At 47.2% G+C, this 27,785-nt stretch overlaps 1 protein-coding gene across 5 annotated transcripts in view; it reads left to right on the top strand.

Moving 5' to 3' along the window:
- The window catches only part of Fyn (FYN proto-oncogene, Src family tyrosine kinase), a 192,833-nt gene that overhangs the window by 66,448 nt on the left and 98,600 nt on the right, over window positions 1–27,785 (top strand). For all 5 annotated transcript variants that reach the window (XM_051164531.1, XM_051164535.1, XM_051164530.1 and 2 more), the window contains one exon: window positions 19,443–19,512. The gene's annotated coding sequence lies outside the window, so the exon portion shown is untranslated. The remainder of the gene's footprint in view (window positions 1–19,442; window positions 19,513–27,785) is intronic.

Genomic DNA, 27,785 nt, shown 5'->3' with positions numbered 1-27,785 from the left:
TGTCTCTTCAAAACAAACAAACAAAACAAAACAACAACAAAAACCAAAACCAAACCAAATATCGGACTCAAATTCTTAATATAGCTCATTAGTAAATCAAATTAATAACTGTTGTTTAAACAAACCAGGGACTGTCGGAGACACATAGTAAATAATTTTTTTTGAATATGTGTGTCCCAAACTGTGTGTCTGATTCAAGTTTAGCCTCATGTCCTGATTTCACTTGGTGGTGTTTCTGCTTGGCTGTGCGACCAGGCAGAGGGGCTGAGGTGCTTGTGATGGAGAGCTCTTAGTTGGTAGAAAGTTAATGTTCTAAGTTTTGCCCTTCTGTGGAGAATACAATGTAGGACCAAACTGCTGGCTTGCATCTGATGTTTGCCTCAGCTGGCAGGAGGCCTCAGCAGCCTCTTTAGAGGACTAGGAGTCTGTCCGGATGAAGGCCGAGAGTCCCCTGACCTTCCATCTTGGTTTTATGAGGAAGCAGTGGCTAAGGAAGCCTCACGTGGACTCGACTTCTTAAGCTCTCTGAGTTCTTTCCATGGTGATGACTCTCTCAAGTGTCCATAAGGCAGGCAGAGCTCTTTTGTGCTCACAAACCTGGTTTTGTCCCTGTTGTGTTAAGTCCTGCATAGGTAGCTCTTTGCTGCCAGTTAACAAAGACTGGGGACCAGAAAGTTACAGCAGTGTCACTCATGACAGTGGGTGTAGTATGGAACATATTGTGTCTGGTTCCCAAACCTCAGTAACAGGAGAATGAAAGCTAGGGGTGTGCTCTTTTTCTGTGTCAACAGCAGCTCCAGTGGCTCTGCGGTGTACTGTTCATACCCCGGCAACAGCAGATCCAGTGCCTCTGCAGTGCAGCACTCAAATCCTGTCTAGGGCAGAAAGGTGACAGAGATGTTGTTCTGTACAGCTCCCAGACCACAGCTAGGGCAGAGTAGAAGCAGGAGGCTCTTTCTGGAAGGTTTGACCCATTACCTTCCATTCCTCTGGTCTTTACGTTTCTTTGCTAACACATGTGGACAAGCCCTTAAGGAGTGACATTGCCTTGATGGTCTGTATTGTTGGCTCTGTTGATGTCACTTCTTGGGCTTTTAACTCCAAGGGAATGAAGTGTTCTCGTAAAGTGTATTTAGTTTGCTTTGCGGCTCTTGACATAAACTGTAATTTGAGGATAAGAAGCCACCAGTGGACCAGTAACCATATCCGCACTACAGTGTCCCTTCAGAAAGCTTGGCATGTGGGGACCTATTTAGGGGGGAAGGTCACTCACAGGAAAGGTGACCCCTTTCTTCACTCTTTATGCGGTTCATCCCAGTCCTTACTTGATCTGTATCTTCTGGCGTTTTCCTTGGAAAGTGAATATCCAGTATCAATGCAGTGGCCTTTGGGAAGATGGAATTCTGTGTGCATCTCTCTCCATGGCGCCTGCCTTTGGGCAGTCCTACATTTAGAATGGTTACCACAGAAGTAAAGTAATCCGTGGCAAGTTGCTTTACTATTGATTTCAGGAGCTTAACACCAGGCAGAGGCACTCTGTGCTTCAGGGTCGTCTATTGCCCTTCACCTCTGGGGGTCTGTCCCTCACCTATGCCAGGAGTCAGTGTTTCCAAACATTACTTCTCTCCGTGACAGCAGTTCTCAACCTGTGGGGTTCATTCCCCACGGGGGAGGAGGGTTCACATGTCAGATATCTTGCAAAGCAGATATTTATATTACAGGTCATAACAGTAGCACGATTACAGTTTGAAGTAGCAACAAAAAGTTTTGTGATTGGAGGTCATCACAACATGGGGAACTGTTTTAAGGGCTCGCAGTGTTAGGAAGGTGTCCTACTGTTCTGTCATCTTAACATCACGTGACTCCTCTTGCCAAGTTGGAGAAGATGAAACAGATTATGAAACTAGAAAGCTAGGATATGAGGCAGAAGCTGGCTGGGATCCTAAAGGCTTTATGGTTCATAATTCTTACTTACAAATACTTTCTGTAAAGCCCAGGTATTACAGACAGTTGAATGTCTACTTTTATGTGAACCAAAGAATATGGTCCCTTGAGACTAACCTGAATTGGAAAAGCCTGAAAAATAAGTTTGCCAAAAAGATCGTTCAAAGAAACAAGGCAGTAGGTTACACTTTTAAGCTAGTGGAAGCAGGTACTTTGATGTTTGGAGGTAGAGGATTCTGGGAACGTTTTTACTGGAGAGAGCCTAATAAGTAGCAACGGTAATTCTGATTTGTCTTAGAAGAACTTCATCTGGATTCTGGTCATCTGGTATCAGACTGACATTTGCTAGCTAACAAAAACATATATGGCGAGAAACCTAAGAGTTTTACATATTTCCGTAAAGCCAGCTCCAAGTCCGTCTCGGTAAGCAGTAGTTAAGTACTGCTTCCTTACTTGATTAATGATGTCTGCAGAGTCTTCGCTGCCAAGTGGGCTGCTAAGGTTTTGACCCTTGAGACACTCAATGTTTATTCTCTTCATTGTCACCTACACAGCGTGTATAACCTGAGCTTCCCCTAGGGCTCAGTAGGTTCATGCTGGGAGGTGATAACCAAAACACAGGCAGACCGTCCGCTCTGTGTCTACTCAACAGGAAGACCGTCTGGAGTACACTCACAGATGCCTAGCAGCAGTGAGAGAAAGTCGACACCACAGTGTTTTTGTCACCATTTCAGACACACTGTTTTTTGTAATTGATTCGCTTTTTTCTCGTTCATTCTGGAGCGATGGAGACACCCCGACTGACCAAGTGCTGTGCCCCAGGCACCTGCCTATGGGGCTGATGTGGAATCTGTGTTTTCGTTTCTGTATCCCAACATTATCCTAACATTTCCTTAGCCAACATGTTCCTCTCTGTAACTACCGCTCAGCTGAACTATACTCTATATGCTACAGGGTGATAAGGAAAATAGTATAGAAAAAAGGAGGGGGGAACTCCCTAGAGACGCCAGCTAATCCTACAGAAAAGGCACACAGTGTATGGCGCCTTCTCTTGATTATGATGGAAACCTAACTTCAGGATACCCTAAACGGAAGGTGGCCTGGACTCTTATCAAGTAGGAGTCACCAGTGATCCTAAAGCTAAAATTTTGCTCCACTGAGGAGGTTTAAACTGCAGGCGTGTGTGTGTGTGTGTGTGTGTGTGTGTGTGTGTGTGTTTGTGTTTGTGTTTCAGATCTCACCTGATAACTAAGTCGTGTTCCCAGAAGCTGTGGGCTACCGTGCTCTCACATCTGTCTCCAGTCCTTTATGCTGGGGATTTTATTATTTGCTGCCTAAGGTCTTTTTCTTTCTTTCTTTCTTTTTTCTTTTTCTTTCTTTCTTTCTTTCTTTCTTTCTTTCTTTCTTTCTTTCTTTCTTTCTTTCTTTACTACCTGTGAAGCAGGAGGATATAATGCAATGAAGTATAAGGCAGTAGCTATGAAACAATGAAACCCGCATGGAGGAGATTGCTAGATTAAATTTTTATCAATTCTCCCTATTAATCATGGAAATTAGACATTTACCACTTGGGCTGCTCTCTGTTGCATTCTGCCCATCGTCCTTAGAGGTAACAGTAACCTGTTCACACATTCCCTGTGAGAAGAGTTGACTCGAGCCCCTCAGGCCTGTGTAGGCAGGGCTTTTAAAAGCTGAGTTTCCAGGGCTGGAGAGATGGCTCAGCGGTTAAGAGCACTGACTGCTCTTCCAGAGGTCATGAGTTCAATTCCCAGCAACTATCTATAATGTGATCTGATATCCTCCTCTGGCCTGCAGGTGTACATGCAGGCAGAGCTCTGTATACATAATAATAAATAAATAAATCTTTAAAAATAAATAAATAAAAGCTGAGTTTCCAGAAATGCCAGGCAGGGCTTTGTGCCACTGGTGAGATAACCTGCTCACTGGGAGTCCTGCTGCGTTGTCCTTACAACTCAAATGTTTATTTTTGTCTTGATATTTTTGGAAGTCAATGAACAGTATTAGCTTATGCTCTGGGGAAAAAATGGGACAGTATGGTGACAGAGTTGGAACATGGCTGCATTTGGTACTGTTTTGGACTATAGCTTGGACTATAGGAAATTGCTCCTGCACCCATCTTGGTTTTGTGTGTGTGTGCACACACAGCCTTTCTTCCCCTTTGTCACATTTTCTGTCCCTTTGGCAAGTTGTGTCCCTGCCTCCTGCTGCACTCCCTGAGTGACACTGAGGACCTGGGTGCAGAGCCCAGCTGGCTGCAGAGCTTGCCCCCGCCCTGTCTTTCCTGCCCTTTGCCTCATTTTCAACCCTGCTGGGGTGATGTCTCATTACTTGAAACAAAATTAAAAAGCATTTTACATTGCTTAATACAGATCACTAATTGAAGCTCCCCTAAACCCCAGGAATTTATTCTCTCATTGATGTGTGTGCATAACTCCCATTAACATTAATAAAGTTGTTTAGAATCAAAGAGCCAGCAGAAACCCATAATAGAGATCCATTTTGATCCTGCTTTACAAAGTGACTCATACCCACGGGGCATCAACAAGCATTTTAAAGATAATTTTTACAACTCTCTTTTTAAAAGTAGAGCAGTTACTGAATCTATCATAGCATGCTCATCTGTCCTTCAGCATCGGGCTTGGCTGTTGCCATGGGTACAGTACACCCCACCCAGGGTACAAATTGCAAGCTCTGTCCATGTTGCCTGTGGCTGTTTGCCTGCTCATTTACAGTAGGGAGCTGGAGTTTAGAAGGCTCAGAAATAAGCGTGTAGTAGGTCAGGAAGATGGCAGGCTGCACTGCTGTGTTCACCTGAGTGTCCACAGCGAGCATTAGCTGGGTGGTTATGTAGCATCATAAAACAGCTGGGGAAGGTGATGGCGATCAGGTTCTCATTACCTGCGGAGCCAAACATCCCAGTTTCCAGCCCTCACTGTAGCAGGAGGACCACAGAGAGCGTGAACTTGTGAAAGCGGGTACACATGCACTTGCCCACTTGTGCGTTTACTGTTGGTGAGAGGGATCAGCTCCATCACAGAGCCTCACGGACAGGTCTCCGTGCCCTCCTCTACCGAATGCTGCCCAGCAGTTCTCCCCCACTTGTCTCTAGCAGGGAATAAATTGATGCAGGTGTTCCCACTAATCAGAAAATGAACTCCGATTGGGAGACCAAATTGAGCTGTTTGGGAGGTAGAGGCAGACAGGCGTCCTCAGTTGGAGGCTAAGCTAGTCTACATAGTGAATTCCAGGGCAACCAAGGATACACAGAGAGCCCTTGTCTGAAAATACCAAACCAGAAAATGTTATGTAAAAAACAAAATGTTCCTCAGAAGACTGAGGGGAAGCTGTGAGTTTCTTTCAGAGATTTTCTGCAGCCAGCCACAATTGCACCAGTCTCCTGACTGCCTGCATCACACCTAGCTCTGTCCCTGACTGCCTGCATCACACCTACCTTTGGCCCCTGACTGCCTGTATCACACCTAGCTTTGCCTATGACTGCCTGCATCACACCTAGCTTTGCCCATGACTGCCTACATCACACCTAGCCTTGCCCCTGACTGCCTGCATCACATCTAGCTTTGGCCCCTGACTGCCTGCATCACACCTAGCCTTGCCCCTGACTGCCTGCATCACATCTAGCTTTGGCCCCTGACTGCCTGCATCACATCTAGCTTTGTCCCTGACTGCCTGCATCACACCTAGCTTTGTCCCTGACTGCCTGCATCACATCTAGCTTTGTCCCCTGACTGCCTGCATCACACCTAGCTTTGCCCCTGACTGCCTGCATCACACCTAGCTTTGGCCCCTGACTGCCTGCATCACACCTAGCTTTGGCCCCTGACTGCCTGCATCACATCTAGCTTTGCCCCTGACTGCCTGCATCACACCTAGCTTTGCCCCTGACTGCCTGCATCACACCTAGCTTTGCCCATAGAATGTGAATGTGCTTTCCCACAACTTTGAAATCTTTTGCTTTTTTGTCTGCATAGGAAAATGCATATCTTTGTGATTGTTAATCTGAATATGTGGAAGAAAAAACTCTGTAAGCGATCCCTTTAATCGCCGAGCCTCATTTCCAGTTCCATTTCTTAAAGCATAAATCTACGTTTTCCAGGGAAGGAAGCAGCACGTCGTATTTACATGTAGAACCCATCGAACACTGGAAATGGAAAAACAAGCCCAGAATGCTTTGCGGTTATTCTTCACCACAGTGCTTTGAACTGGGTCAGAATTATCCCTGTTTTACAAATGAGGCAGCTGCAAGCAGGGAAATGAAGCCAGTCTCTTTGGGGCCACATGCCCAGCCTGGGTCAGAGCCCCGGGAGGATTGCTGCCCAGCTCTGCCTTTTGCTGTATCCTGCTGAGGTCAGGTGCAGAGGACCAGTGTCAACCCTGTGGCTGATTGGTTCCCGGGGACCTGATCTGACCTTGTGGTACGCACCTAGCAGCCCGCATGCCTAGAGCGTGACTGGCACTCAGTGTGTGTTTGTTCAATGAGTGTGTTGTCACAGCCGAAGAATGCATTATGGTTATTCATCTCATCCTGGTGATGTCCTCAGCCACTGTTGAATCTCTTCCGCAACTTCTTTGCAAGGGAACTTAGAAAGCATTACGGCTGGTGAGATGGCTCAGCAGGCAAGGGCGCTTGCAGCCAGTTCTGGCATCCTGAGTCCATCCCCGGACACACAGGGTAGAAGAGAACAGACTCCCACAGTTGTCTTCTGCTCTACACACAAACACGCCGTGGTGCATGTATACCGCAAAGCACATATACAATATTTAAATTCATAATAATTTTGAATAACATTATTAGTATTTGACACCCAAGGTGGTATTGAAGAGGCCTCTGGTTAATGACCAAGTTCCTCAGCAGGTTCCGGGTGGACAGTAGAAGTAGAGGGATAAGGTAGAGGCGTATCTTCTCTTTGATGGAAACTTCTATAATAAAAATTTTAAGTTTTCTTGACTTTAAAGTTTTCAGTGTAGGCAAGCTATAAAGAAGATGAAAATACTTCTTAGTCACACTAGCATCGAGATAGCTGTTATGATGTGTTATTTCTGTGTATGTTCTTTGGTCTTTCATTTAATATTATAATTTTGTAATATGATTAAGGAACTATGATGTTTTCTATTATGTGACCAGCCTAATACCCAGCCATTCACAATACTCTTACTATGCAGTTAAATATTCTCACAGTTAGTATTGTAACTAGCACTGTTGTAAAGGTTCTGGCACTGGAGTATTTGCCTTTCTGGTTATTTATTGAGGCGAGAATAGGCCCGAGTAAATAAAAATAACAAACTTTTGATACATAAAAGGACTCTAAATAAAAATGTAAAAGAAAGTCATTTTATTCATTCACAAGTAAAAATTGAAAGTAGTTGGGGTAGAGAACACTTAGCTGGTGTCGAAGGCCCTAGGATGGATTATCAGCCACAAAAACTAATTTGCCAGAAATTTCTTATCTTCTTCAATTTTATATAATATCTGCAGTTTCATTGGTCTGTGTCCTCAACACATGTGAATTTTACTTGTGTAATTGTAACCTATGTGGTAGAATCTTGTTTTTAAGGGTTTTTTCTTACCCTCATAATGGCCGTGGTGCCAAAGTCTCTGTCTGCTTTGTCTGGTGGTGTAGCCCTAGCCCTCTGACACATAGTATCCCTCAGTGAGTACTTCCCCGGTATATGAGTAAAGAGCATAGTGACCATAGCATCCTTCCCTCCCTCCCTCCCTCCGTCCCTCCCTCCCTCCCTTCCTTCCTCCCTCCCTCCCTCCCTCCCTCCCTCCCTCCCTCAGTAGGGACAACAGACAAACAGTCATTTCCTTACATTGGCAGTGCATGCAGGCAAGTCAGAAGGAGAGTTGATGGTGGTCTAGAGCTTAGATCAGATGCTAGACCGATGGGGCCATCAAGTCGTGGGTGTGCAGCTCTTGGCACATTTGTAGTCTTGGACAACTTAAGTAATCTTTCCCTGATTCCATTAGTTACCTACAAGCCAGCGCTAGACCTCTGCTCTTTATGGGATAGAGTGAAGCCAGTACAGGGCCTGGCAGGTAATAAACACTTGGTAAATATTAGCTGCTTTCTCTTATTTATTCTCAGCATCGGCCTTCCTGAAGCTCCAGCTATGATGTGTATCTCAGGGCCGTGGAGATTAAGTCATGAGGAGACATTGTGTGAGCTTTGAGGCAGATGAACCCGGCCTTTCCTCCCTACGCTTCAGTGTTGTTGTCAACTGAAGCCGTGAATTGTGACTTGTCACGTAGGACTTCTGTGAGGCCATGTGTCAAAAGTGCCTCAGAAGTTCATTATGGCCTTTGGCTTGGCCCAGTGACAGCATCCCTCTAGAAGTGGTTCTGTTGCCATGTATGCATGCATGCATGCATGTACATCTCTCCCTCTAGCAAGGTGTCCTCCGGTTTTAACATTTTGGTGACACACAGAACTTGAGCCATTTTCCTCAGGGTGGTCCTGTGGCTATACCGCTGGCTTTGTTAGGGTTTGCTGTCAGTGCTGCAGACTGGGTAGCATCAGCAAGAGAAATTTATTTCCTCACCCTTCTGGAACCAGGAGGGTTGGCTGCTTCTTTGGGCTGTAGACGTCTGTCCTTTCCCTCTGTTGTTCCCTCACCTCTGTCCTAGCTGGGTTCACACTTCCTCCTCTGGTGACCCCATTTTAGCCTCATTTCCTCCTTAGAGATCCCATCTCCAAACAGGCATGGCCCCGTGAGATACACTGGAGGCTAGGACTTAATAAAGGCAGTGTTGACATAGTTCAGTACGTGAAAGTGCCCTTGAATTTTTGTCTTCTATTTAATTAAAGAAATGGTAGACATAACTGTGAATTTCATAGCCTGCTTTCCCATAGGTTGAGGGACAGCTCTAGATGGGCGTGTCTTTTACCTGGATGGGAGATCCACACCTGCTTTAAGGATTTCCTTTGGACATGTTGCAGAAATAGTTGCAGAGGCACAGGGCCCAAATGGGATGGGAAAGCTGTTGTAAAAAGGAGTTTTTCCCTCCTACCCTAGTTCCCAGAATAATACTCAGGAGACTTAATTATTATTTTACAAATACCTAGGCCATATAGCTAGTCACTCACAATTTAAAATAATCCATTTATTCTAATCTATGTTCTGCCACGTGGTTGGTTACCTGAGCTCAGGCACCACACGTCCATTCTCCTCATGTGCCTTGCTCTATCCCAGAATCCCTTCTGCCTGCCGGTTGTCCCCCCTGTGTCCTGCCTCAGCCATAGGCCATAGGCTTTTTCATTGACAGGTGTTGCAGTCATACAATACACAAGAGAGTCCTTCTGTAGACAGCCTTCTGCAAGCCCAACAGTTACTTTATCTCAGGACTTGCACACATTTTCCATAAAGGCCAGATTATAAATATTTTCATCTTTGCGGGCCGTACAGACTCCATTGAGACAACTCTGTCACTGTCATTTGAAAGCAGCCCTAGACAAAACACAAGCAAATAGGTGTGGCAGTGTGCCAATAAATTTTCATTTATCGACACTGAGATTTAACTTTCTTTTCCTTTCCAGGCATTTAAAAATGTCAAAACCTGTTCATAGTTGACAGGCTATACAAAACCAGACCAGAGCTTCTCACAGCTGTAGCTTGTAACTCCCCCCACACTGGGGGCAGAACTCAGTCGTTCAGCTAAAAGCCTCTTAAAAGAACTGACCTGGGGGCTTTTTCTCTGTCCATATAAATTCTGAGCTGATGATCATACTGGATTTCTGTCACTAATCTCCATCTTCAGAATGGATGGTGAGGAGCTACTTGAAAAGTGCATCCTTCTTTTATAAAAATTCCAGCGAGGGTTAAAGGATGCACAGTGTGGTCCTCTGGCAGCTGGTGGGATTGTGGGTAGAGTTAGCAACAGTAAAGCTAACAACAGAGTTTGAGTGTGAGAGGTGTTCTTTGGGGAGCTAACATTTAGGGAAATGGAGGGACCGAAGGCACACAGATGTCCATAGTGTGGATGTCGGGAGTAGAGCGGCTCTGGGACCAGGCTCTCTGGCCTTTCTCTCAGGGCAAGAGGGTTAGCTGAGTGAGGGTTCTTACTCAGCAACCCCACATTCGCCCTCTGCATACCTCTCAAAGTATTGTATGTGGGGCTGTGGAATAGAGCCCCTTGGTGTGGTCCCCTCGCTTCCTGTGCAGGTGGCCTTCATGCTTAGGGTGTTGGCCTGTCCTCCAGAGGTCTTAGAAATGAGCTGCCTGCAACAGCCAGTCTGTCTGGCCGGCCTTCTACACACCAGGGGTCCCTGGGACTGCTGTGTTGGGTGTGTGTGTGTGTGTGTGTGAGAGAGAGAGAGAGAGAGAGAGAGAGAGAGAGAGAGAGAGAGAGAGAGAGAGAGAGAGAGAGAGAGAGAGAGAGAGAGCGCGCAGCTGACTCTGACCAGAAGACCGAGAATAGGCTGTCTCCAAATCCAAAGGAGCGCATCTCCCTCCCTGTGACTCTGGCTGCTCTGAGGTGGGCCAGGACTGCTGCTGTGTATGCAGAGCACGGATGGAGTTCTGGGAGTCATTTTCAGTATTGCTGAGCACCCCTCTATGCGCTGCTGTGAGGCAGGAGTGGGCTGCTCAGGATTCGGCATGGGAATGCCCCATAGGCCAAAGATGCCCTCTTTCAAGGTTCTCTTTTCTAGGGTGTTGTAGGCTGTAAATCATATACATTTTTGATGTATATGAAGTTGACCTTGAATGGCCAATTTTTTATTTAAAAAACCAATCAAGATAAAATTAAAATAGTGGGCATCACTGTACTGAAAGTGTCTGCTTCGTGCCGTCTTAGCATGCACTATGAAATGTCTTTACCTTGATAGTCATCTTAAGTGACTAAAACCTCTCCAATTTAATGAATCGGCACTTTGAAGCTTGTAGCACTGTAAATCTTTGAATTATCTTATCTTGTTTAAATTAATTTGCTGTGTTCCTTTGCTTTCAGTGCCTCGGAAAGTTCTTCTGTTTCTGATTTTGTTGGGTTAACACCAAGAGTTCTACTTTTTTTTTTAATGGAAGTATAGCATTCTTGCATAAAAAGTGTCAAAATTGTTAAAATAATACTTTTTTTTCAAGGGCGCAACCAGGTGGGAAAGGAATTGAACTCAAATACTGGAAACTCCTAGGCCCCTCTAGTCTCCAGGAGTGAGCTTCTGCCAAGTGTAGTTTTAATAACAGAGATTGGTTTTTATCTATTACAAATTTATGTGAATAAAACACGCCCTTGTTAGGGCTGGAGATTGTTCATTCATGCTGTGTGACCCAGGTTGTGTATGGCGGCATCGGAATTCATTCAACTCTTCTGCACCAGGTGGACTTTTAAGCTGTTTCCAGCTTGGAACTGTTGCAGTAGTGCCTCAGTGGGAAAGCTTATGCAGTTCTCTGTAGGATGGGCTCCTGGGGGCGAGGGGGGGGGTCAGAACCCTAAGAAGACATGTGTCTGTTCACTTCTGAGCACATTCACCTGCAGTGGGCGAGAAGTCCTCCCGTGACCACTGTTCCCTCACCAGCCTTCGCTGGTGTCTGTCCTGGTTAGGTTAGCCCAGCCAGGACATGTCGGTGTACTGCAGTGTGGCTGACCCCCATGTGTTTTTCTCTGATGGTTAAACTAAAACATTTTACATGTGTTGGCCATTCTTAACCTGCCCGCTTCCTATAGGCTGTCTGTGTTGCGCAGGCGTATATATACTTCCTGTCAGTGCTGTACTAGTTGCCACCTCCTCTGTGCTCTTTGATTCTGTTGATGTCATCTCATAAAGATATTCTTAATTGTAGCATAATTCAGGTCATGATAGTTTGGCTCTTTTGGTCAGTACATTTTCGTGTTCTGGCTTAAAAATCTTTGCCTGTTGCAAAATGTGAAGGGGTTCTATAGGTTGTTTTCTAAAACTCTTCTATTTAATTTCTATACGGTCTTATTCAAGATACTGATATGACGTGTGCTTGCTTCCTGGGACTGCTGTAGCAAGTACAACAGAACCTGGGCTTGAAGCCCCAGAAATGTACTCTGGAGGCCAGGAGGCCAGAGTTGAGGTGTAGGTGGGGTGGGGGGGAGGGGGTGGTGGGTGCCTCCTCCGAGACTTGGCAGGAAGAGCCCTCTGCTCCCTTGCTGCTGGGTGGGGGAGGGGTGGGCAGCTCTTCCCTCCACGCGGTTGGCTTCCAGACCTATTGCTCTGATCTTGGCCTTCTTCCCGAGGGGTCTCGTTGTGTCTATTCCTTCTTGTCTTAGGTACAAAACATCCCACTGGACCCAGGATTTGTAGTATTCTCTATAACCTCATCTCTGTATCTACAAGTAAGATACAGACATAGTTTCCAAATAAGGTTACTTTGCAAAGCCCTCGGAGGTAGGTGTGTGTGTGCATCTGTCTGTTGTGTATGTGTGCGTGCACTCTGGTCTGTGTGTGTATGTGGGTGAGTGTATTGGGTGACGAGTATGAGAATGTGTGAGTGTTTGTATGTGCACACGCATGTGTGGTATGTGTGTCCTGGGTATGTGAGGGATAGGCAGGGCTACAGTATTTTATAAGATACTTTTTAGCATCCTGTCCACTCTGTAGCTTGATACTGTCATCACCTGCATCTGAGGCTCTGTGATTAACTGTTAACCTCCATTCTGGGCTGGGAGTGAAATTACACAGGAGTGCACTTCCTCATCCTTCTGGGGAGCCACTCCAGGCCAGCTCTTTAGCCTGGGAGCCAGAGGACATTCCTAGTAGGTGCACTTGCATCAGAGCAGTGTGATGCCTTTAATCCAGATCCTAGGATTACACACAGTTCCTAGGAATGGCCTGACTTAAAAGAGGCAGCCCGGAAACAATTCACGTTTGCTAGAAAACCAGTACTTGCTTCGTTTTTTCATATCTGCTGCCTGCAGTGATTTCAGGACTGGGAAGCAAGCTATGATTCTTGCACACATGTGTTGCCCATTCTAATGAGTTGTAGAGGCTCAGACTCAATCCCACTCTAGGCAACACATTGTTTCAATGACATTAGTTCATTTATTTCTGACCCCAAACGAGTGCAGTACCCACCAGCTATAGGTTTCAATGCAGTAATAATAATAATATATGAACTTAACGTTGATATTTTTATTGCTTGGCCATTGCTGGAGGCTATGGTGATGGGAGCAGCACTCCCTTGGCTCAGCCATGCATTTGCATACCAGCCTATTCTTGAGTGCCCATGAGCCCTCAATCTGTATTTCCCAGTCTAGTTTCAGAGCCACAATCTTAGGAGTCTACTCTTGGCCTCTTAGTAGCGGCGAACCATCTCTTCGCTGACTCTGGGATGCCTTGCTCAGGGTGAGCCGACAGCCTCTGTAGTTTGACCTTCTCTTTCCCCCAGTCTGTGTTCTGTACTACTTCCTTCCTGCTGGCCTAGGGCCTCCCAGGCCCTTCTCCTCTCTGTCTTCTTCCTCCTCCTCCTCCTCCTCCTCCTCTTTGTCTCTCTGCTGCTTACTCCCACGCCAGCAAAGCGTACAACTCCTGTCTTGCTTGCATCCATACAGCTTGTTGGAGCGAAGCCAGAATTGACGAGAGGCTTAGCCAGTGGGTCAGCGAGGCCTTCCCAAAGCACCCCGTTAATCACCACCTCCCCCACTCCCACCCAAGAGGAGGAGGAGGGAAGCCTACAGTCAGGCAGAGTGGCCTTGGCTCCCTAGGGAACCATCCTGGCCCCGGCAGTGGGCGGGGCTCTGCCGGTGTGCTTGCTTCCTTAGTGTGTTAGTGACCATTTGGAGCTCTGACTTTTCAGACCATTTGGTGGCTGCAGGTCCTTAAGAGAATGTTGTAGCTAGGGGAATTTGGGGCTGAGCTTTAAATGTTTTGTCATTGTGTGCATAAGCTGCCAGCCTTTACTTCACACTACACATAACTGTAGTCAGCAGGAGAGCTGGGGAAAGGAAGGGAGGGGAAGGGAGGGGAGGAGAGGGGAAGGGAAGGGAAGCGAGCTGCCCGTCCTCCCAGCCCTCACTCTTTGCTTCTTAAGAGCAGGGCGTTTAACTTTGTAAATAATAGGTAGCTGGGCTTTTCTTGTTTTGCTTCTTACTAACCAGGTTTTCAGACTGTAGACGTGTGTCGTCATGCTTAGCAGTCATTGATTTTTCTGGCAATGTCACAGACCCTACAGTTCCTGCGTGCATGTGACTCGGTGATCCCGTGAGACAGGCTGGTTTCCAGCCATTCCCCTCAGCCTTACCTTTTTTGTAGAGCACCCCACTTATAAGAGAAACTGAAACTCCTTGTTACATGCATGGGACCAGTTGCTTTATCCAGCCGGCCAACAAATATTTCCGAATGCTTACAGCATACTAGGTTTTCTTGAGAGGCTATCGCACATGGGTGCGCTAGTGTTGATCTGGTAGCCAGAACACCGGGCCAGCAGCCCAGGTGCAATTCCTATCTCTACTGCCCTCTGCTTAGAAGGCTCCTTGCAGATTTCTTGGCCATAAGCGAATCATTTCTCACTTTCAAAGCATGGATCTAGTCTGTAAATCCTTCCCAGATGACACACTGTAGTTGAGACCGAAGCAGTCTGTGCCCCAGATATCCATATATACCAGTGAGGTGGAAGAGGGGAGCCAGAGCTAGGAAGTAACAGGAGCCCCTGTGACAGACACATCCTCAGTCTGAGGAGGCCTCTCAGCAGACACTGTGAATTCCATGCCAGGTACTACAAGTGCTAGGAACACTGGAGTGACCCAAAGAGAGTTCTCCCCATCAGCCAAAGGGAGCTGATGCGTTGGGAGGAAGAATGGTTTGGAATGCATCGCACAGGATGCTGCTGGGACTGGGGATGTGGGAAGTGGGGAGGGGGCCAGGAAGGCGAAAGCAGAAAGGCTTCGAGAGGTCTGCTAGTGAAGCCGAGGCTGACCAGTCAGTGTGCTCACCCGCTGAGAGAAGATTCATTCCCACCAGACTACCACAAGAAACCCTGCGCCAGGTCCAATCCCAGAACACCCCGCTCCCTGCTGTGACTAACAAGCTAGGACACACCAGAGATGTCTGTTGGGACATTTCTGTTCCCCACAGCTATATACATCTCCTACGTGTGAGTCAGAGTTATACTAAGGCCGCATGTGGCTCTGTGTCGTGGCCAGTCCGTCTGCTTTTCTCAAAAAGGTCTTTACTAAGAGCCCGCAACGTGTAAAGGGATGTAAATGCCTGCAGAAGATACCGCTCTCAGATCAGGACACAGACCAGGTAGCTCCCCCCCCCACCCACCCACATTCCACAAGAAATTGGATCAGACCCAGAAACAGACTGGGAGAGCCCCCAGGCTGTTCCTTGTTTACCCTTCAGTAATTACATATCTTCCCTATTGGAGGCCAGGGCCGGGCAATTAGTCCCCCATTGTCATTGCAGGAAATGACATCCATGTGACTTCTTGGGAAGGCAACTGTTGACCACTCTGGTTAAGATAATTTGGAAAGTGCTCAGCATTTCCCCTGGATGATGGAGTCCAGCTGACTTGGAAAGATTGTGGAACTGCACAGATGAGATGCGGCCATCCTAACCAGGGCACTGCTGGGTCAGTCATTCTCTCCCTTTGATACCATTTATTTGGGATTGGTTCTTTTAAAAGTTTTCTAGAGCAAGTTTGTGAAAACACTCAGGGCAACCTAAACAATGAGGAGGGCCTTGGGGACTCAGAGGTCCACATGCTTCCCTGTTCTGTCTCCAAGACCAGCCGTATCCCTAGGCAACAGCAAAAGAGCTCTGGAAACTCCAGGCATCTCTGTCTGTCTGTCTGTCTGTCCATCTCTCTCTCGCTCTCGCGCTCTCTCTCTCTCTCTCTCTCTCTCTCTCTCTCTCTCTCTCTCTCTCTCTCTCTCTCTCTCACGCACACACGCACACACGTCAGTGTTTGCTTGCTTGCTCGCTCGCGCAAGCGCAACACTAGACAAGACGAAGATTCTCCCAGAAGAGTGGGAGGCTCCTAGTGAAACATTCCTGTCCACTGGTTTTTATGGACCTGCATGTTTATTTAGGACTCAGCCACTGGCAAGAGTGTGGGAGTCCTTTAGTCAGAGCCTCTCCAACCTTCCTATACACACCGATCACCCGGGAAAGCTTGGCTTGAAAGACGCCTCGGGGCAGACACTCCTGAGAAATGTCCATGTGACGGTCATGTTGGTGGGTTGGTGTCCTTCAGATGCTCACCCCCACTGAGATTGTTGCCCCCGGCTCCCGAGGCATCGTGGCTGGGGAAGGGTGTGCGAGGGCTCTCTTAGGAAGAAGAAAAGAAGAACAATACTGTACTGAGGAGAACTATACCTGTTCACAGTGTGTATTGAGAATGTTGCCTTTAGCCCAGAAGTCATACACAGCCCGTGGCGTATCTTAGGAACAAAGCACACAGGGGCCTCCGTACTGCTGTGTGGGAGGACCCACAAAACCCGAAGATGCACCAGACAAAACCACCCTCTTCCTTACCCGTCAGTCATTTTTACTGGTAACTAATATCCTATATCCAGATTCTGATGAGATGGCAGTAAATGTGCTGAGCAAATAAAAAGGGTTGTGTGCCAGATCCACCTCTTGCTCTTACTGTAGACAGCTCATCGGCCGTGGGAGTGACTGGAAAGGAAGAACACGCTGCCACGTGGCCTGAGAGTCACTTGACATGATGTTATGTGGGAAAAATACAGCCAGGGATCATTTCTGCCAAAGCAGTTGGTCACTGTGCCCTGATTCCTGATTCTCAGTGGAGACAATCTTGATGCTTTCTTCATTTGAAGAGAGAGAATTAGCCTGGTTTTTTTGTTTGCTTTTGGCAAAAGATACACAGTCATCCCCTGCTGAAGCTGCCTTTAAAAAACCAGGATAATACAGACATCTCCTTGTTCATCATGAATCCGATCATCACAGATGCTGCTTAAGGGACCTGGAGTGAAGATGTGGCCGGATGTTAAGCTGACCTACCTAAGGTAGTCTCGAGTGATTGTCATCTCTGGCCTCATATGCAAATGCATCACTCCAGAGGCTATGGGGAAAGTGTATGGGATTTCACCCATTCTGTTTGATCTACCTGCCCCAGCACCACAGGTTCACATCTGTGTGGTTGACAGGAAGTCAGATCTTGGTCCAGTTTCCAGCAGATGCCAAGTGCTGCTAACTGGCCTTGCCAACATGGCTTCACCATTCTTTTCTATGTAAGACTCTGAGAGGTGGAGAGATTCCTAGCTGCTCTGGACCAGCTAGGGAAAGCTGCTGGACTTGATGCTCCAGGAAGGCAGGGATTGTATGCACCTCGTAGGCATCCGTGGTGTTGCTAATCAGTGGATGCTTGAACAGCGGGTCTGTTCCCAGAGACCCGTCAGTCCTCGGCACAGATGAAGCATCCACTCTCTAAAAAGAAGAGAACATTTTGTTGCCCAACCTCGGCCATGTATAATCTAAATATAGAATGCTGGGGTGTCCATCTACACATTCAGCGCCTCATGGACTGCCAAAGAGAGATGCAATAAGATTAATATTAGCCAAGCTTGTACAATCAGTGTGCCCGTCATTGATTGACTCAGAGCTGGTGATAAGAGGGTGTTATTAAAACGAAAACAAAACGATAGGAAAAGTGTGGTTCTCCCTCACAACTTAAAATGCTTAAAATACTCCATCAAAATATAATTAAAAGACTAGAAAAACAAAAATGTAAGGTAATAACCAAATTAGGAAAATGAAGACAGTGAAAGATAACAGAAGTGAGGAGAGGCCTAAGCCTGGCGTTCCTACCCAGCAAGGACTGAGGCAGTGGCTGGAATTCAAGGGTCAGGGGCGCTGGAGGGTAAGTGGGGGGGTGGGCAGGTGGGGGTGGAGGCAGGGGAGTCCACTCCTCATTTTCCTTAACCCCAAGCTGAAATCCAGCACTTCTTTTATTTTATATATATATATTTTATATCTGTATTGAACAGAATATGAATAGAACTGTGAATGTTTTTATGTTATATTATAATTAAGGACATCCTGAAATATGATTTTTTATTTGCTTAAAAATGGCATTTACTTTAGATTTTTGCAGAAAACCATTTAACTACTTTTGAGATGGAGGTCTCACTACATAGCTGTTAATTTTGTTTGTTTGGTTTTAGTTTTTGGTTTTTGGTTTTTTGAGAAAAGGCTTTTCTTTGTAGCCTTGGCTGTCCTGGACTTGCTTTGTAGACTTGGCTGGCCTCAAACTCACAGAGATCCTCCTGCCTCTGCCTCCCTGAGTGCTGGGATTACAGGCGTGCGCCATCTTGCCCGGCTGCTGTCAAATATTTTGATTAACTGAATATATATGCACTTTGCTTCTTTTAAACACTGTGCATTTTGCATGTTAATTTCAAGTACTTAAAGACATTATCCTTAAATAATGAACAAGCAATAACAACAAACACTCCATTTAGAATTCTGAAAGACTTCTGTAAACTGACATAGTCCAGAAAGGCAACTAGCTCCTGCCAGGAAAGTACCTGGGCTTTCCTTCTACTCTTAGGGATGGGACAGAAGGAGCCCAGGCAAGGCACTGGCCTGGTCGAAGCCCAGCAGCAAGTAACATGCTGTCTGCTTCCCACCTGGTTGGGAACATGCAGAAATCGAGCCGGAACACGACTGAGTCCAGGCTGACAGAATCTCACAGATAAACATGGAGGTGACAAGACGTGACAGGAAGGCTTGTTCTCTGAAGAAGTATATGTGTAAAAGGTGTTTAGAAAAATGCTTTGCAGAGCCAGGCGAGTGGGTGGAGAGGCGAGCAGTTGGAGGCTGCGTGGGTTTTCTGCAAACAAGGCGTGATGCAGACCAGGTGCATGTCAGGAGAGAAGTGGTGAGTCCCAGCCTGGACGTGGGCACACACCTTTAATCCCAGCACTTGGGAGGCAGAGGCAGGCGGATTGCTGTGAGTTTGAGGCCAACCTGGTCTACAAAAGTGAGTCCAAGAGAAACCCTGACTCGAAAAACCTAAAAAGCAAAACAAAACAACAAACAAACAAAAACCAATAATGACAGCGCTGTGAAGCTGGTTACCACAATTTCTATTTTACAGGTAGTAAGCTTAGCTCTACTAAAGAAGAGAGAGGAAAGTAGCCTGGGACCCCCCCAGAACTAGGCAGAAGGAAAAGTGTGATAATAGGAGGGGGAGGAATCAGTTTAGGGCAGAATGTTGCCAGTTTAATCTCAGATATTTATTTCCATTGCTCTCTTACCTTTGCTTGTTTTCAAGGATTGGAGGTTCTCATATTTGTAAGTGCAGTTTCTGACTGACTCAGTTGCTAACAATTTTTCTCCCCTTATTATTGTATGCTAAGATAATTCGCAATCTGGTTTCATTTTCCTGTGCAAAGCAAAGGGGCAGCTGGTAGGGAGTGTGCTGTGTGGATGGGTGCCCCACATGGTGAAGAGGCAGCAACAGAGAGCCCCAGGTGGATTAAATAAAGCGCATTGTGAATAAGGTATTTGTTTGCATTGTTTTTTCAGAGTCAGTCCTGCCGGTGGTTTAGAAGACATGTCGTGTGTATAAAGTCTGTGATAGTTGGTGGAAATTTGGGTAAGTGTTGTCACATTTATTTCTAACACACTTAGTTGTCGATGGCGGGGAAGCCCCAGCCCTGCTTGTGTGCATCCGTCAAATCCGCTCTAAACTGCAAATGGAAGGTTTTAATTAAATGTGGCTCCAAATTGGTGTTTTCTGACAGTATGCCCGTCTTTCTTGTTAAAACTAATGTTATTAAGTGATACGGGATTTTTGAAAAACCTAGTAAGTCTGTATTTGGGAAAGCTCAGGTGCAGGGTCAGGGACACCCTTGGCAAATTTAGTGTATGTCCTAAGCCAGCTGTATGGTAAGAGTAATAAACTCACAGAGTAAAAGAATAACGTCTCCAAAGCCAGGAGTTCAAAATGGCCTGCAACGTGTTGAAAGAGAGAGCTCAGCTGCGTGAAGAGTGGGGAATGAAATGAGGGGAGCAGGGTAGCTTCCGAGGAGCGGGGGCAGCAGCAGCTCCTGACCCGGTGGTGCCAGTGAGGAGGCAGCCTTGGAGCCAAGGGGTCCAGGGTAAGCGCATTGTGCCCATTGGTCAGCTTCCCGCCTCCCCATGTCTCAGGGTTTCCTGTAAACCGAAGCCTTTGATCCTTCCCACTTCACGGACTGTCAGGGGAGTAAGTGAGCTGAGTAATGCTGGGGCCTAGTATGTGTTCCGCAGCAGGCGTGTTTCAGAACAGAGCCTTTTTGTTTGGGGACAACATTCGCCACTGAAGATAAGCCCCCTGCAAGGTGCATGTTTTCAGCAGGTAGACTTGAGAGATGGGTTGCCCACACACATGTGACTTCACAGCGGTCCCCATGGCCACGCCTCCATCATTTACTCCATAAGGAGCTGTAGTGGGGGTCCCCGTGTGATTTGGGCCCCCTTCTGGAACCTCCGGAAGCCCGTCCTCTGACAAGCACAGCTAACTTGGCCTCTTCCTGTCACCGTTGCAACCAAATGAGGTCGCGCCGTGGAGAGGGGAAAGTACCGAGACTGCGCATTCGGGTGGTAGGGCGAAACTCCGGGACACATACACAAGTGTACCATACACACACACACACACACACACACACACACCCCATGTATATACACATACCACACACACACACAACACACATACCATACATACACACAACACACACATACATACACACACACCATAACACACACACACCATAACACACACACACCATACATACACACAACACACACACACATACATACACACACACCATAACACACACACAACACACATACCATACATACACACAACACACACACATACATACACACACACATACACACACCATAACACACACACAACACATACCATACATACACACACCACACACACCCGCACACACACCATAACACACACACAACACACATACCATACATACACACAACACACACACACATACATACACACAACACACACACACACACATACACACATATACACACACACCATAACACACACACAACACACATACCATACATACACACACCATACACACACACCATACATACACACAACACACACACACCAGGGATATGACCCTTCACAGAGACCCCATTATTGAACTAACACTGGCTTTGGGTTGAAGTCTTTACCTGTGTTTGGGGAGAATCAGTCTTGTCACTGCAGAGTGCTGATGTTCAGGTCACATGTCTGTTTTGTGAGTCAAGGACATGGACACGGCCTCAGGAGTCTCTATGATAATCTCTAAAGAGCCAAACAGTCTCTTCAGCAGCATTTCTGGCCAGGAGTACAGGTCTTCTCAGAGATAAGGAGGACCTTGTCTACAGCAGCATGAAACAGTGAGACTGACGGGAGTAGGCCTGGCGTCCTCAAGCCCACGAGGGAAGTATTGATTATAACAATACGGGACTTAATTTCACAATGACTGGGAAAAGACCACAAAAGTCCCAAGCACGTAGAAGTGTTCACTTGTGAGGAGCTGGGAATCACCTTACTCTGGTTTGATCATTAGACACTGCATACGTGCATCAAATCATTGGGCCGCACCCAGATGTTTTGCCTTAATGAAAAATGAAATAATAAACAATTACGGGACATAAGGGAGTTGCTTGCAAAGATTGATCATGTCGCTCCACATCATAATTGTGGTGCTGCTTATACAACTGTAGGCTTCCGTGGAAACTCTCAGAACTGTAAAGAGACTGAATTCTGTTGTGTGTGAATGAAAGATGCACAGAATGGGCTCTTAGGCAAAGGACCGACATCTCAACGTGTTAAAAACAAAGTGGGATGAGGGAGAGTTGGAAGAAAGAGAAACAGCCTACTCCTCCCGTTGGCCTTTATAAGGACTGGGACCCAGGCTGAGCCCTCCAGGACCTAGGCTGAGCCCTCTTGCCACCACAGTGCTGGCCAGGGAAGTGGTGTGGTGAACCTAGGTAGGTCACTCGGTCTCCGATACAGCAGACCTCCTCTGCTGCGCTCTCGACTATGAGCTACGCTTCCCTGCCTTCTTATATTCTTTCCTCCAGGGTTGCATCCATGTCCCACCCCCTCTCATGAAGGTCTTAGAAGAGGCTCCTGCTTTGCAGTTCCCCCTCTTGCTCATGCCCAGCGCTGTACCTGTCAGGATCTGGCTGAGAACAATGCCTGGCCTCTGTAGATGTTCGCAGACGCCCGGTCCTACACCCCATCTCAGCTGGCACTCTCAGTACTGAGCACCTCAGTACTGAGTGGTGGGTCATGCAGCCTTTGATTTGAGTGGCCCCCTGAGAACGGAGCTCTTGAAAGGAGCTGAGCTGTCCAGACACTCAGAGCAGCACGTGCATGCTATTCCGTGTGCTGAGGAAAGCCGGCCTTGGCGCTTTTCAGCTGACACAGTGGGAGTGCAATGTATGAATCTTTTGAGACACATGTGTTTCTCAGGTTCTGATTCTTCATCACGAGACAAGAAGTTTAAGATTCTTAAAGCTACAACATGTGACTACCTCGAGAAACCAAGATTCTCCCTCCCCTCTGGGCCATATCAGGGTGAGAGGTAAATGCAGTGAAAGATGAAACCCAGTGGCCTCATCTCCGGTCATTTTGCCTTCCTAGAGGGCATTAGTGATGTCAGAAATAGTGCTAACTGCCCTGCTGGGTATAGAACTGTACATTTGCACACGCCCAGAAAATGACCCCAGGTGTCAGTGGTGCTGAGACCGAGAAACTGGTGTTGGAGCCAGTAAAATGTCTGAAGTGCCTGTTTTCTTGAGAGTTTACATTTTTAAGTCTAGTTACACACACACACACACACACACACACAGAGAGAGAGAAAGGCCTGTGATGACTCTTTCGTTACCCCTGACTCCAAGCAAAAGCAGATCTAAATGAGTTCAGACAGACAAGCCATGCTGAGTGATGGTCCACAGGAGGAAAGGGAGGTCCTCACAGTGTGACCATGACCTCAGCATCTACACAGAAGAAGCCATCTCCTGTACCAGGCCCCAGCTTCCTCAGTGTGTTTGTCTGCAGATGAAATGGCATTGCAGTCCAAGCTGGTGCTTCATTTTGAATTAAGGGTAGTGATTGTGGTGTGATGAAACTGTGCTCAGGGAGGAGAGGAATCTCATTGAAGATGATTGAGGTTAAGTGTTTTTTGCACACAGGGTTGTTTATGTGCATCCGTTTGCTAGTGACACCGCAATCTGGCTTCAATGGGAGGTGCTGAGCACTGTGGTAGCCCAGTATGGCTGCATTTGCTGAAGCTGGGAGATCAAAGCGACATATGTCAAGCTGTGCTACGGAACAATTCTCTTGAAAAGACTTTATGTAATTATAGGTCCTATTTTGGGAGGCTAGTTGTGCTTTTTGCGTTGTATATTTTAGGTTACACTAACCCAGCTCCTCAGGCCAGTAATATCTTCCCAGGAAGGGTGTGGCACTTGCTAAGGACATGAATATGTTCTTACCAAAACCTCTGGTATGATGTTCTTTCAGCCTTATGATCCTTTCTCTCCTCTCACACGAATGTGGTGGGAATGTGTTCTGGAAAGCCGGACAAAAAGGACGAAAGCGTCGTCTCGGTTGGCCAGGCCCAGAGATTTAGGGACTTCAGTGATGTCAGTTCATGTCTGTAAGATGAATGAATGGAGTTTGGAGGAATGAACAGAAGTCTGGAAGGTAAACAGAGTTGAGAGAGGCTGTAAAAACACTGTGCTTTAGGGGCAAGTGTCTGTGAGGAAACTCTGTTTATGGTTTCAGTTCCAGACCCCTGCCATGGGTCATTTCAGAGCATCAGTGCTCCTTCCCAATGGCCTGTGGTCTGGAGTGGGCATCTGTTTTCTCTTGATCTTCCAGACGCATCTCTAACTGATTCTGCCTCCTGTTCACAGCCTATTGCAGCCTCACAAAAGGGGATGTCAGCATTTTCTAGGCCTAATTAAAAACGATTGATAAAGAGAGAAATCGCATGGCATAATGAAGCCAGCTTGTCGTTTACATGGTGTACGAGAGCAGAGATATAGATAAACAGGGACAGTCCTGCAACCCCAAGCACTGGCCAGTCCTGAGGGCAGAGGCACCTTACTTGCATCTTGACTCATGAAGGCTAGGGGAGAGCAAGAAGGAAGCATCAGTAGGGTTGGAGGCAACCTTTTATCGGAGGAGTTTCCAGAAAGGGACCAGGGTGCAGTTTGTTTTACAGTGAAGCTTCTTGGGCCTCTCAAGCAGGGGCGTGGCCTCCTGCTGAGACGGACTCCAGAAGGTTCAAAGGCAGCTGAGATTCTCCGCTCCATCTCAGCTTTTGCTCAGAGCTTGCTTGTGCTTCTCGAGAGACTTTTGTGAGTTGCAGTCTGGCCCGGCTTCCAAGATTCCCTCTCAAGAGCGTTGTGCTAGAGAGTAAAGAGATGTCTAAAGTAGTCAATGTTGAAAACCAGCCTGTGCATAGGAGGGCAGGGCGCCATCTTCTGCATTGTCTTGACATCCTGATAGCTGAAGCCATCACAATCACCCCTTTACACTTGCTCACCAAGGCAGCTGTCATCGGCACTCCAGGATAGTTTTGGCAACATCCTGAACCAGATCCCACGGAGCTGCTCATCTACAGTAGCTTTGCCATCTGCCCTCGCTCTAGCACTCACGCCACAGTGTGGCTTTAATATGCAACAACAGAGAGAAGCCCTCACTGCTCACCTACTGGTGAGCTGAGACTGAGAAGCTGCCCTGTGTGCCAGTGTTTGGTTTGAAAAGACTGTATGTAATGGAGCCACCTGTGATCCAGCTGGCCAGCCCCACCCACCTTGGCTTTGCCAGTGAGGCTGTGTATCTGGATGCCATTCAGAGAACTCTTTTAAGTTTATAAAGAGCCACAAAGCATTTGATCCTCCCAAACTAGTTCCTCGGTGATGGAGTCATATCACCAGGTAGAATCGGAGGCTCCCGAGTTTGCCTGTTTAGGCGGGGGCTTTTGGTACTGTGTGGGAGTGTTTGTTGTCCTCCGAAAAGTTGCAGGCACTGTTGATAGGGAGTGGTCCAAGGATGGCCTTCAGAGCCTGGGAAAGAGTGTCTCTGTCACGGCATCTATAGCACCGTGCCTTGAAGCACAGTTCGGCGCTGTACAACAAACACACAGTGGAGGCAGATGCACACTCAGAATTGGACTCCAATCCCCTGTAGCCATCTGGGTTGAAGGCATCGGGGTTCTTTTTCCTGCTTCCCTGGGAATGCTAGACGTGGGCTCCCGTTGGCTGTTCTGCAGACTGTTGTGGCTCTGTGCACTAGAACTCAGTGCGGCATGCTGTTCACGGTCACAGATTCACTGACACTGGCATGGACCGTCAGTCCCCTGTACGTGCCCTTCCTCCATCACTGCCCAGCATGGGAGAATGGGCCCTTCCTCTGGGGGGAGGATAAGAGTCCAGTAAGAGGCTCCACCCACAGACTTTATCTAATCTTACAGCTTGAAATCATCCTGACAGGTGGTTAAAAGTCTTTCCTTGTTCTTCCTGAGCCCCCAGGTTCTGCTACTGACACCCTTCTTGGTCAACTCACAACCACCTGCAGCCCCAGATTCCATGGACACACAGACAGACAGACAGGCAGACAGACACACGCGTGCACACACTTTAAAAAACAAAAATAAATCTAGGAAGGCGTCCTGATAGAGATGTCGGTGCCACCGCCCTGAGTTTGGGCTTTGGTCCGAGGCTTCATCCTGTCTGGAGGATTAGCACCTCCTGCTGATAGAGCTTTATTTCATGCCTGGTTTAGGTGTCCACCAGCAAGGAGGTTGAAAGGATGTGTTGGCCTGAGTGAACACACCCAAATCTGTTCAAGTGATAAAATTAAATATTGAATGAGAACGCATGAAAGGAATCTCACCTGCATGTCAGTGTGGACAGCTTCTCACAGGGGCCAGTGCTGGTAGTATCAGCTCCCACCTCACTTTCTCCTGTGTTTGGAGGTGATGGTTGTTTTTTGTTTTGGGTTTTTGTTTGTTTTGGGGTTTTTTGTTTGTTTGTTTTTTGCTTTGCTGGTGGTGTTTTTTTTTTTTTTTTTTTTTTTTTTTTCTTTCGGCCTTTCTTACCAAACTTTTAATACTTATTTCATATTTATTATGCTTAACTATGTATCTTTCTGTGTCTGTGTGTCCATTATGTGAGTGCAGGTGTAGAGAGGCCAGAGCTGTAGGAGCCCCTGGAGCAGCTGGAGTTACAGGTGGTTGTGAGGCACCTGACGTGGGTGCTGGGGATAGAGCTCAGGTCCTCTGGAGGAGCAGCGCGTGCTCTGATCTGATGTACTATCTCTCCAGCACCCAAACTTTTTATCTTTGAAAACCGTCGAACCTACTAGTCAGTAGAGTAAGTGATGAAACAACCACCTTCAAGTCTTTTGCTTCAAGTTACCATTTGCTCTACTATCTTTGCTTTACTCTCTTCCAATCACGTATGAAGGTTAAATATATCTTGTTTTCTAAGCCATCTAGAGACGGCAAATGTCTTGGTGTTTCAGTTCTAATGATTATACCATGTCTAAGCTAAGAAAGACAGCACTTTCCTGAGTCACAGCAGTGCTTATTATATCCAGCACAGTGTCCTCGATTTCCTCTCCCCTCCACCCCCCCCCCAAATGTTGTCCCCATTTACCCAGAATTCTTCATTCTATCTTTTGAGATGAGCCCACCTTACTGTGAGGCCCTGGGCAGCCTGAAACTCACTATTTAGATCAAGGTTGCCTCGAACTCAGGGATCTGCCTGCCTCCTCCTCTCAAACACCCCACACTCTGGTCTTGTCTGTTTCTTCATGGTGTGCTTTAACCTGTTCTTCTCTTCCTAAGAAAACATCAGATCTGGAGGCTTGCTATTCAAATCGAGATTAAACACTTTTCATGAAGAATGTGTCCTAAGTGATATCTTGTGTCTAGTAGGGTATCAGACCACTGGGCTGGTGATGCCCGCTTGTCTTCTGTCGTTGGCCCTAGCCTTCTCTGATGTGGTGGCGTGAGGATCAGGACGATCTTGGCAGGGATCCGCCGTTATTTTAGAAGAAAGACTGCCTGATAACTTTTGCTTTTTCTCATCCTGAATTCTCTGTGTCATATGATAAATGTCTTCATGTTTGATTTCTGTGGTAGTCAGCTAGAGTTTATTGCAATAACAGATTGTACTACAGTTTTCTCTTTGCCTTCAGCAGTGCAGAGGAGTAACTTCTGCAGAGCGCTTCTCATAAGCTAAATGTCTCAGATTCCCGTGTAGAATTTCTTTCACTTTCTTCTGTCACACAGTTGAGACGGCTGAAGTAACTTGCAAAGGTCATGAAGGCAGAGCGGTGGGACTCAAACCAAGCCACCCCTCTCTTCCTGTCATGCTTAACCAGGATCTTTCAGTGCCTCCAGGCCCAGGATCCCCCTGCCTGTGTTTCCCACCTCCAGGCCCAGGATCACCCCTGCCTGTGTTTTCCACCTCCAGACCCAGGATTCCCCCCTGCCTGTGTTTCCCACCTCCAGGCCCAGGATCCCCCCTGCCTGTGTTTCCCACCTCCATGCCTGGGGTCCCCTCTGCCTGTGTTTCCCACCTCCAGGCCCAGGATCCCCTCTGCCTGTGTTTCCCACCTCTATGCCCAGGATCCCCCCTGCCTGTGTTTCCCACCTCTATGCCCAGGATCCCCCCCTGCCTGTGTTTCCCACCTCTATGCCCAGGATCCCCCCTGCCTGTGTTTCCCACCTCCATGCCTGGGGGTCCCCTCTGCCTGTGTTTCCTACCTCCATGCCTAGGGTCCCCTCTGCCTGTGTTTTCCACCTCCAGGCCCAGGATCCCCCCTGCCTGTGTTTCCCACTC

Source organism: Acomys russatus, chromosome 21, assembly GCF_903995435.1.
Source record: "Acomys russatus chromosome 21, mAcoRus1.1, whole genome shotgun sequence".
NCBI classification, from domain to species: domain Eukaryota; kingdom Metazoa; phylum Chordata; class Mammalia; order Rodentia; family Muridae; genus Acomys; species Acomys russatus.
The sequence above is the reverse complement of the archived record's forward strand: the minus strand, read 5'-3'. Positions and strand labels throughout refer to the sequence as shown.